At 40.5% G+C, this 10,800-nt stretch overlaps 1 protein-coding gene across 4 annotated transcripts in view; it reads left to right on the top strand.

The window, feature by feature from the left end:
* The first annotated feature begins 2,457 nt into the window (after window positions 1-2,457).
* LOC311126068 (myotubularin-like) overlaps window positions 2,458-10,800 on the top strand; it is a 63,420-nt gene continuing 55,077 nt past the window's right edge. For 3 of the 4 annotated variants that reach the window (XM_084200094.1, XM_084200092.1, XM_084200091.1), the window contains exon 1: window positions 2,462-2,517. The gene's annotated coding sequence lies outside the window, so the exon portion shown is untranslated. Of the gene's footprint in view, window positions 2,518-10,800 lie in introns of all 4 variants that reach the window. The other variant, XM_084200093.1, reaches the window with a different exon arrangement.

Below are 10,800 nucleotides of genomic sequence, written 5' to 3'. Positions count from 1 at the left end.
TCCAAGTCATTAAGGTTTCGAGGCTGACGTTTGGCAACTCGAACCTTCAGCTCCCTCCACAGATTTTCTATGGGATTAAGGTCTGGAGACTGGCTAGGCCACTCCAGGACCTTGATGTGCCTCTTCTTGAGCCACTCCTTTGTTGCCTTGGCCGAGTGTTTTGGGTCATTGTCATGCTGGATATCCACCCATGACCCATTTTCAATGCCCTGGCTGAGGGAAGGAGGTTCTCACCCAAGATTTGATGGTACATGGCCCCCGTCCATCGTCCCTTTGATGCGGTGAAGTTGTCCTGTCCCCTTAGCAGAAAAACACCCCCAAAGCATAATGTTTCCACCTCCATGTTTGACGGTGGGGATGGTGTTCTTGGGGTCATAGGCAGCATTCCTCCTCCTCCAAACACGGCAAGTTGAGTTGATGCCAAAGAGCTCGATTTTGATCTCATCTGACCACAACACTTTCACCCAGTTCTCCTCTGAATCATTCAGATGTTCATTGGCAAACTTCAGACGGGCCTGTATATGTGCTTTCTTGAGCAGGGGGACCTTGCGGGCGCTGCAGGATTTCAGTCCTTCATGGCATAGTGTGTTACCAATTGTTTTCTTGGTGACTATGGTCCCAGCTGTCTTGAGATCATTGACAAGTTCCTCCCGTGTAGTTCTGGGCTGATTCCTCACCATTCTCATGATCATTGCAACTCCACAAGGTGAGATCTTGCATGGAGCCCCAGGCCGAGGGAGATTGACAATTATTTTGTGTTTCTTCCATTTGCGAATAATCACACCAACTGTTGTCACCTTCTCACCAAGCTGCTTGGCGATGGTCTTGTAGCCCATTCCAGCCTTGTGTAGGTCTACAATATTGTCCCTGACATCCTTGGAGAGCTCTTTGGTCTTGGCCATGGTGTAGAGTTTGGAATCTGATTGATTGATTGCTTCTGTGAACAGGTGTCTTTTATACAGGTAACAAGCTAAGATTAGGAGCACTCCCTTTAAGACATCATCTTTCTGATTTAGAGGGGGTCAAATACTTATTTCCCTCATTAAAATGCAAATCAATTTATAACATTTTTCACATGCGTTTTTCAGGATTATTTTGTTGTTATTCTGTCTCTCACTGTTCAAATAAACCTACCATTAAAATTATAGACTGATCATTTCTTTGTCAGTGGGCAAACATACAAAATCAGCAGGGGATCAAATTATTTTTTCCCTCACTGTAAACTCTGCCTACTAACAGTGCTTGACTTGGACTGAAATAAGTGCCCTGCCGGTACTGTTTATATTTAGGTGCAAGAGCTCCACAATACTTTTGAGCTAATAGTTTAGAAGAGGTGCAGGAGCTCAAGTAGTAACAAATGTGAGGTGTAGGTATTCAGCTTTGGTGAGTTCCTGCCCACGTCAAGCACTGCCTACTCAACCAAAACACATTACAAACATAGACCTCCTCTGGGAAATTCTCCTTCCTGATTCTTTCACTCAGCAACTTCACAAGTCTGGGAGCCAGCGAGGTAAAAATATGTTCCCAGATAGGCTGCCAAAGGCTTTTTGCCCTGCCTGGTTCCCCAGTCGCTCAAGAAATCCAGTAAATATCATGCAACTGGACACATTTTTGGGCAGCGGAATGGAATTAATCGCTGGTGTCGGCAGCTTTCAGATGTTTTATCAAAAGCACCACGGCTGTGTCTCAATGGTTTTAACTAGATTCCTTTCCTTGTATCTTTTCCTGCTTCCTTCCCTCATGTATTTTGTTCCATGATCACTGATTCGTCAAGACATGACATGACAGGTGGAAGCATGAATGGATGAGTAAAATGCAGTCATTTACTAATGAGACCAGGGACACAATTTCACAGTATTGAGACAAAACTGTGCCTTTGCAATAGCAGTGGTCTAACTAAGTTGCTGTGTAATGCCTGTATTGTATAGAATAAGGGGAGTCTCCCTGTCTCTAATGTAAATCTGGCTGAGTAATAGGTCTAATGGGTTTAGGGGTTAATGTTAAGATCAGAGGAGGCTGGTGGCAGGAGCTATGGGAGGATGGGCTCCTTGTAATGGCTGGGATGATATGAATGGAACGGTATCAAACACATCAAACATATGGAAACAACTGTTCCATGTATTCCATTACAGCCATTACAGTGAGCCCGTTCTCCTCTAGCTCATCCCACCAGCCTCCTCTGGTTAAGATAAGATACGATAAGCTATAATAGCTGAGCTTACACTTCCCCTATTTACTGTAGGTCATATTTCAACAGAAAAAAAAAAGTCAATTTCCTTGTCTATATTTCATATCAATAAACACATTAATGCAATATAGCCTACACGCCACGGAACCGTTATAGCTGGATTTACCACTAACCAATGAAAAATACAACTCCCTAAACTCTTTGTAGGGTCCGACATCCGTCCAATCCGCGCCATGACAGCTCCGCACGTGACTCTGGGTGACGTTCTTCTTCCTGAGAGCGGTGCAAAACAGACCGACAAATTCAGGACGGAGAATAGCAGTTTGTGGGTAAGTAACAGAAATCACGAGGAACATTTAACGGCGATGACATTTTATATGCTTTTCGGCAGCGGTTGGTTGATGTTACAGTGTGTTGAGACGAGAGAAATTGTCTTATTTGAGTTCTAAAGTATCTATCGGTTTGTTTTTCTGGCCTTCGCTATTTCCTGGTCGCGACTCGCTCCATGATGTCTATGCACTGGCGCTAGTACTGGAATGGGGCAGGGGCGAAGTTGTAAAAGTTGTGTTGTCGTCTGTTTGAAGCCTTCATTTGGATAAATTCAGTTCAGTTGGTAGTTATTGCTTGTGTTTACAATGTTATTTGTGCCGTAACGTCTATAGGATTGAAGCAGAATGTTTTTTTTCCCGCACAACATTGAAGCTAGTTTCGCATTCCATTTCTCCTACGCCTCACTTGCTTCGGGGCAACTGAGTTTGTTGGGACATTTAACGTTAATGTTGCTAACCAGTGGTGGAAAAAGTACCCAATTGTCATACTTAAGTAAAAGTAAAGATACCTTTTTATAGAAAATGACTCAAGTGAAAGTCACCCAGCAAAATAAATACTACTTGAGTAAAAGTCTAAACGTATTTGGTTGAAAATATAAAAGTAAATGTTATTGCTAAAATATACTTAAGTATCAAAAGTAAAAGTATAAATAATTTCACAAATTTACGGATAGCCAGGGACATACTCCAACACTCGGACATAATTTACAAACTAAGCATTTGTGTTCAGTGAGTCTGCCGGGTCAGAGGCAGTAGGGATGACCAGGGATGTTCTCTTGATAAGTGTTTGAATTGGACCATTTTCCTGTCCATCTAAGCATTCGAAATCAAACGAGTACTTTTGGTTGGCAGGGGAAATGTAAAACATAATTTTATTTAGGAATGTAGTGGAGTAAAAGTTGTCAAAAATATAAATAGTAGAGTACAGATACCCCAAAACACTACTTAAGTAGTACTTTAAAGTATTTTCACTTAATTGCTATACACCACTGAAGCTAACATCACTTGATTTTGGGAATTGGGCAAGCAAGGAAGCAGGAATTACAAGTAAAGTCAGTTAGAATATAAATTATCCTGAAATTATTATTTCATATAATTTTAGTGATATGTTTAAATTCAAAACATGACCGATTCGTTTCTCATATTGTTGCATTGCAAGTTTCACTTCACTTGGGACATTCCCATGCTACTTTATTGCTATTTGCCCACTGACAGGATACACATTGAAAGTAGGGGAGTTTTCTAGCCCTCGAACATGACTATCAGTTCCCTTACATTACACATAAGAGTCATTGGATGAAGGTGTCTTCTGTACGGGGGAGTTTTGTTAACATTAACCTCTACGGGATCGGTGTCCCATATACGGACGGTTGAGCTAACGTGTGCTAATATCGCATGACTGTTGTAAGTAACAGCAAACTTTCCAGGACATAGACATGTCTTATATGGGCATAAAGCTTACATTTTGTTAATCTAACTGCACTGTCCAATTTACAGTAGCTGTTACAGTGAAAAAATACCATGCTATTGTTTGAGGAGAGTGCACAACAACAACAAAACGTGTAAAGGGCAACTGGTTTGATACATTCACCTCTGAAGGTAAATAATGTACTTACATTCAGTAATCTTGCTCTGATTTGTCATCCTAAGGATCCAAGAGATAAAATGTAGCATAGTTTTGTGTGATAAAATCAATTTTTATATTCAAATGTAGGAACTGGGTTCTAGAGTTTCAACCCCTGCTTTCTCTGGCTCCACACCCACATCGCCCGGCCGTCTAGATGTGTGAAAGTTGGTGTATAAGCTAATGATCCATCATGTATGACATTCCTGGGAGTGTGTAAACTTACATTTTGTATTACCATATCATTTTTGTATGTTCTCTATAGTGATGTACTTGAAAATGTATCAGTTGACCAATTCGGCACATTTGGGCAGACTTGATACAAAATAGTCCAGTATTGCAACGTTTCACTGGATCTAGTGGTCAAGATCTAAATTGCGCCTGAACTGCAATATTATATTGTGGCCTTTCTCTTGCATTTCAAAAATGATGGAACAAAAAAATAAATAGAAAACACTGTTTATTTTTGTTTGTATTATCAAAGACTCCAGCCACCCTAGTCATAGACTGTTCTCTCTGCTACCACACGGCAAGCGGTACCGAGCACCAAGTCTAGGTCCAAAAGGCTTCTTAACAGCTTCTACCCCCCAAGCCATAACAGTTAATCATGGCTACCCAGACTATTTGCATTGCCACCCCACCCCACCCCCAACACCCTCTTTTACGCTGCTGCTACTCTGTTTATTATTTATGCATAGTCACTTTAACTCTACCTACAGATACATATTACCTCAATTACCTCGACTAACCGGTGTCCCCGCACATTGACTTCCACTTGCCTTACAACCAGCACTGCAGCTGTAATGAATGAGTAGGAAAGTGTATCGACAGGCTTGCGTTTATTATTAGCGGCTTGGGTCTTTTTTTTTATATTGAGGAATATTTCACTTTCTCTATAGGAGTAACAACATGAACTTGTGCACGAGTCAGAAATAATGCGGGTCGACTCGAGTTTCACCATCAGCTGGAGTACGGTGTCCCTTTTTGGTCAGTTCAGTGGAGGAAAGGGAGAGCGGAGGGATGTTGAGAGGCGGACCCTCAGTCTGCTGCCTTCTCCCTCTGCTGAGACTGACCATCGGATGCAAGCGCCATCAACCCAGTAAAATAAAAATAAAAGCTAATTATTTAAATGTATGCTCACTCATTTGTGCCTCACAACTAATACAACAACTGATCTATTACCTGTGTGATCATATAGCCTACCTCAAATTTAATATATATATATATATATATTTTTTTTTTTTTTTTTTTTTTTTTATAATTTTTTTTATTGTCCAAACAACAATTAATTGGCAGGGCAATTCCAGCAAAGCCTACTGCACAAACCTCATTGCTACAGTATTGTTTTTAATAGGTTAATGTTTAATAGGCTTATGTTTAAAAAAAAAAAATCTGAGCTATGCATTTTGACTCAGTGATCTTGACTCAGAAAAGGTTGGTGACTACTGTCAAAAAAAACCCAAAAACATAGCATAAAATGTAAAAAAAAAAAAAAAAAAATTCTATCTAAAGATGGTAGTGGGCTTAATAGGTACGTTTACCCTAGCTATCTAGCGTGCTCCAAACACCAGTGTGTAAGTGTAACTCGGGAAGTGTAGTGGAAGAAGTGTAGTTTCGTCATATGGAGGCACCCATATCTGTAACTGCTACATTAAGTGTATATTTTGTATTTGAAGGATTGTTTCTCGCTGATGAAAGATAAGGGCCATATGTAGCTCAATTGGTAGAGCATGGCGCTTTTAACACCAGGGTAGTGGGTTCGATCCCCGGGACCACCCATACGTAAAAATGAATGCACACATGACTGTAAGTCGCTTTGGATAAAAGCGTCTGCTAAATGGCATATTCATTATATTTTTATGTTTTGAAAGCCGTCTCGCAATCGATGATTATTGACGTTTTTAAACGTTAAAACACAGTATTATGATTTTTAGTTCACATGAGCCAGTCGTGGTTAGGGCTGCTGATAGTCATTAGTAGCCTACCAAACTTGCTAACTGCCTGGTACTCAGCACTCTATTGTCCCTCTAATCACTCTGACATCAATGCAAATGTAATCGAAAATTGAATCAAACACTTCATGAGAGTTCATGTTGCGCAACATTTCTATAGGCTATGCAATTGCGGGAGAAAACAGAGTGATGACCTCTATTAAAAAGAGGAGGATCCCATCAGCTTTCTATAGGCTAGGCCTACTATATTTATTTCTCAACTTTCCTAATATTAAGCACATTGCTTATATTACAACAGGAGTATAGCCTACCTGGCTGACATGAAAATGAATCACGGGAAAAGCGTCCTCCATTCGCTATTTAAGTGCATAGATTACATGTATTTTTTACCCTGCCCCTGTTTCGATACAGGTGCATGATAATGGTCCATTCTAAATCAAAACAAATTTCACACATACAGTACCAGTCACAAGTTTGGAAACACCTACTCATTCAAGGGTTTTTCTTTATTTTTTACTATTTTTTACATTGGAGAATAATAGTGAAGAAATCAAAACTATGAAATAACACATGAAATCATGTAGTAACCAAAAAAGTGTTAAATAAATCAAAATATATTTTATATTTGAGATTCTTCAAATAGCCACCCTTTGCCTTGATGACAGCTTTGCACACTCTTGCCATTCTCTCAACCAGCTTCATGAGGTAGTCACCTGGAATGCATTTCAATTAACAGGTGTGCATTCTTAAAAGTTAATTTGCGGAATGTCTTTCCTTCTTAATGTGTTTGAGGCAATCAGTTGTATTGTGACAAGGTGGGGGGGTATACAGAAGATAGCCCTATTTGGTAAAAGACCAAGTCCATATTATGGCAAGAACAGCTCAAATAAGCAAAGAGAAACGACAGTCCATCATTACTTTAAGACATGAAGGTCAGTCAATACGGAACATTTCAAGAACTTTGAAAGTTTCTTCAAGTGCAGTCGCAAAAACCACAAAGCGCTATGATGAAACTGGCTCTCATGAGGACCGCCACAGGATTGGAAGACCCAGAGTTACCTCTGCTGCATAGGATAAGTTCATTAGAGTTACCAACCTCAGAAATTGCAGCCCAAATAAATGCTTCACAGAGTTCAGGTAACAGACGCATCTCAACATCAACTGTTCAGTGGAGACTGCGTGATTCAGGCCTTCATGGTCGAATTGCTGTAAAGAAACCACTACTAAAGGACACCAATTATAAGAAGAGACTTGCTTGGGCTAAGAAACACGATCAATGGCCATTAGACCGGTGGAAATGTGTCCTTTGGTCTGGAGTCCAAATTGGAGATTTTAGTTCCAACCGCCTTGTCTTTGTGAGATGCGGTGTGGGCGAACGGATGATCTCCGCATGTGTAGTTCCCACCGTAAAGCATGGAGGACGAGGTGTTATGGTGTGGGGGTGCTTTGCAGGTGACACTGTGATTTTAATTAGAATTCAAGGCACACTTAACCAGCATGGCTACTACAGCATTCTGCAGTGATACGCCATCCCATCTGGTTTGGGCTTAGTGGGACTATCATTTGTTTTTCAACAGAACAATGACCCAACACACCTCCAGGCTGTGTGATGGCAATTTTACCAAGAAGTAGAGTGATGGAGTGTTGCATCAGATGACCTGGCCTCCACAATCCCCCGACCTCAACCCAATTGAGATGGTTTGGGATGAGTCGGACCGCAGAGTGAAGGAAAAGCAGCCAACAAGTGCTCAGCATATGTCGGAACTCCTTCAAGACTGTTGGAAAAGCATTCCAGGTGAAGCTGGTTGAGAGAATGCCAAGAGTGTGCGAAGCTGTCATCAAGGCAAAGGGTGTCTACTTTGAAGAATCTAAAATATATTTAGATTTGTTTAACTTTTTTTGGTTACTAAATGATTCCATATGTGTTATTTCATAGTTTTGATGTCTTCACTATTATTCTACAATGTAGAAAATAGTAAAAATAAAGAAAAACCCTTGAATGAGTAGGTGTATCCAAACTTTTGACTGGCACTTTATATTATTTGGTATATGTAAAGACAATATTAAATCAAATAGTCTGATAGGTGACAATATTAGCCTAGCACTTGTGAATTACAGTTGAAGTCGGAAGTTTACATACACCTTAGCTAAATACATTTAAACTAAGTTTTTCACAATTCCTGACATTTTAATCCATGTAACATTTCCCTGTCTTAGGTCAGTTAGGATCACCACTTTATTTTAAGGATGTGAAATGTCAGAATAATAGTAGAGAGAATGATTTATTTCTGCTTTTATTTCTTTCATCACATTCCCAGTGGGTCACAAGTTTACATACACTCAAATAGTATTTGGTAGCATTGCCTTTAAATTGTTTAACTTTGGTCAAACATTTCGGGTAGCCTTCCACAAGCTGAATTTTGTCCCATTCCTCCTGACAGAGCTGGTGTAACTGAGTCAGGTTTGTAGGCCTCCTTGCTCGCATAAGCTTTTTCAGTTCTGCCCACACATTTTCTATTGGATTGATGTCAGGGCTTTGTGATTGCCACTCCAATACCTTGACTTTGTTGTCCTTAAGCCATTTTGCCACAACTTTGGAAGTATGCTTGGGGTCATTGTCCATTTGGAAGACCCATTTGCGACCAAGCTTTAACTTCCTGACTGATGTCTTGAGATGTTGCTTCAATATATCCACATCATTTTCCTTCCTCATGATGCAATCTATTTTGTGAAGTGCACCAGTCCCTCCTGCAGCAAAACATCTCCACAGCATGATGCTGCCACCCCCGTGCTTCACGGTTGGCATGGTGTCTGCATCGCAGTGCTAGCTGTGCCACTAAAGATCCTGGTTCGAATCCAGGCTCTGTCGTAGCCGGCCGCGACCGGGAGACCCAAGGGGCGGTGCACAATTGGCTCAGCATCGTCCAGGGAGGGAATGGCCGGCAGGGATGTAGCTCAGTTGGTAGAGCATGGCGTTTGCGACGCCAGGGTTGTGGGTTCGATTCCCACGAGGGGCCAGTATAATAAAAAAATTATGTTTTATGCACTCACTAACTGTATGTCGCTCTGGATAAGAGCGTCTGCTAAATGACTAAAATGTAAATGTAAAATGTGTTCTTCGGCTTGCAAGCATTCCCCTTTTTCGATGGTAATTATGGCCAAACAGTTCTATTTTTGTTTAATCAGACCAGAGGACATTTCTCCAAAAAGTACGATCTTTGTCCCCATGTGCAGTTGCAAATCGTAGTCTGGCTTTTTTATGGCGGTTTTGGAGCAGTGGCTTCTTCCTTGCTGAGTGGCCTTTCAGGTTATGTTTATATAGGAGTCATTTTACTGTGGATATAGATACTTTTGTACCTGTTTCCTCCAGCATCTTCACAAGGTCCTTTGCTGTTGTTCTGGGATTGATTTGCACTTTTCGCACCAAAGTACGTTCATCTCTAGGAGACAGAACGCATCTCCTTCCTGAGCGGTATGACGGCTGCGTGGTCCCATGGTGTTTATACTTGCGTACTATTGTTTGTACAGATGAACGTGGTCCCTTCAGGTGTTTGGAAATTGCTCCCATGGATGAACCAGACTTGTGGAGGTCTAAATTTTTTTTTTCTGAGGTCTTGGCTGATTTCTTTTGATTTTCCCATGATGTCAAGCAAAGAGGCACTGAGTTTGAAGGTAGGCCTTGAAATACATCCACAGGTACACCTCCAATTGACTCAAATTATGTCAATTAGCCTATCAGAAGCTTCTAAAGCCATGACATCATTTTCTGGAATTTTCCAAACTGTTTAAAGGCACAGTCAACTTAGTGTATGTAAACCTCTGACCCACTGGAATTGATGATACAGTGAATTATAAGTGAAATAATATATCTGTAAACAATTGTTGGAAAAATTAGATGTCTTAACAGATTTGCCAAAACTATAGTTTGTTAACAAAACATTTGTGGAGTGGTTGAAAAACGAGTTTTAATGACTCCAACCTAACTGTATGTCAACTTCCGACTTCAACTGTATATATTATCACTTGTGAATGATGCCCAGCTTAAGGCAAGAAACAAAGCTTTTTTTTTTTGCGACTTTTTCGAATCATAGTCACACACCTCATGTAGCCTAGCCCATAGGCCTATTTGTTTTGATAAGGTTTGTATCACAACTAAAGTGTCCAAACAACTTCTTAAAATTAAGCACATTAATCCGCTTTACAAGGGGTGTGGAGCGTAACTAGCATACATAAGCAGAGCGAGTTTCAAGTTTGGGGAAGATCATTTTCACCATAAAAATGCACCTTTATAATAAAAGCATTACATGCATAATCGCGTTTGCGGTCACTTTTGATAATGGTGTTTTCCCGCTAATGGAACATTCACGCTTATAGCCTACTGCCGTGTGTGCATTGCTGTGCTTATAATGTGATGAAATAGCCTAATAGTTTATCAACATTTTTAAGCTAAACGTTCTGATCTGTTGTGTCAGCCACATTGCGTAAAAAAGTGGTGTTGATGCTAGTGGTTGTATTAATTTGGGATCTATTGCATCCCACAACTGTCCCAGACTATGTTTGGAATATTTATTTCTCGCACAGAATACAATAGGTCAACTTTTGTACTATGGGGTATAGTAGATTGACACAGGCTAGTGCTTTTGCTGTTCGTTAGGCTTACTCATCTTGTTGGCTGACGACAAAATAAATGTGGACAGTTCTTCAAAT

This window comes from Coregonus lavaretus, assembly GCF_964263955.1.
Source record: "Coregonus lavaretus genome assembly, contig: HAP1_SCAFFOLD_731, whole genome shotgun sequence".
Taxonomy (NCBI): Eukaryota; Metazoa; Chordata; class Actinopteri; order Salmoniformes; family Salmonidae; genus Coregonus; species Coregonus lavaretus.
Note: the sequence above shows the minus strand (reverse complement) of the source record. Positions and strands in the feature narration are given on the sequence as shown.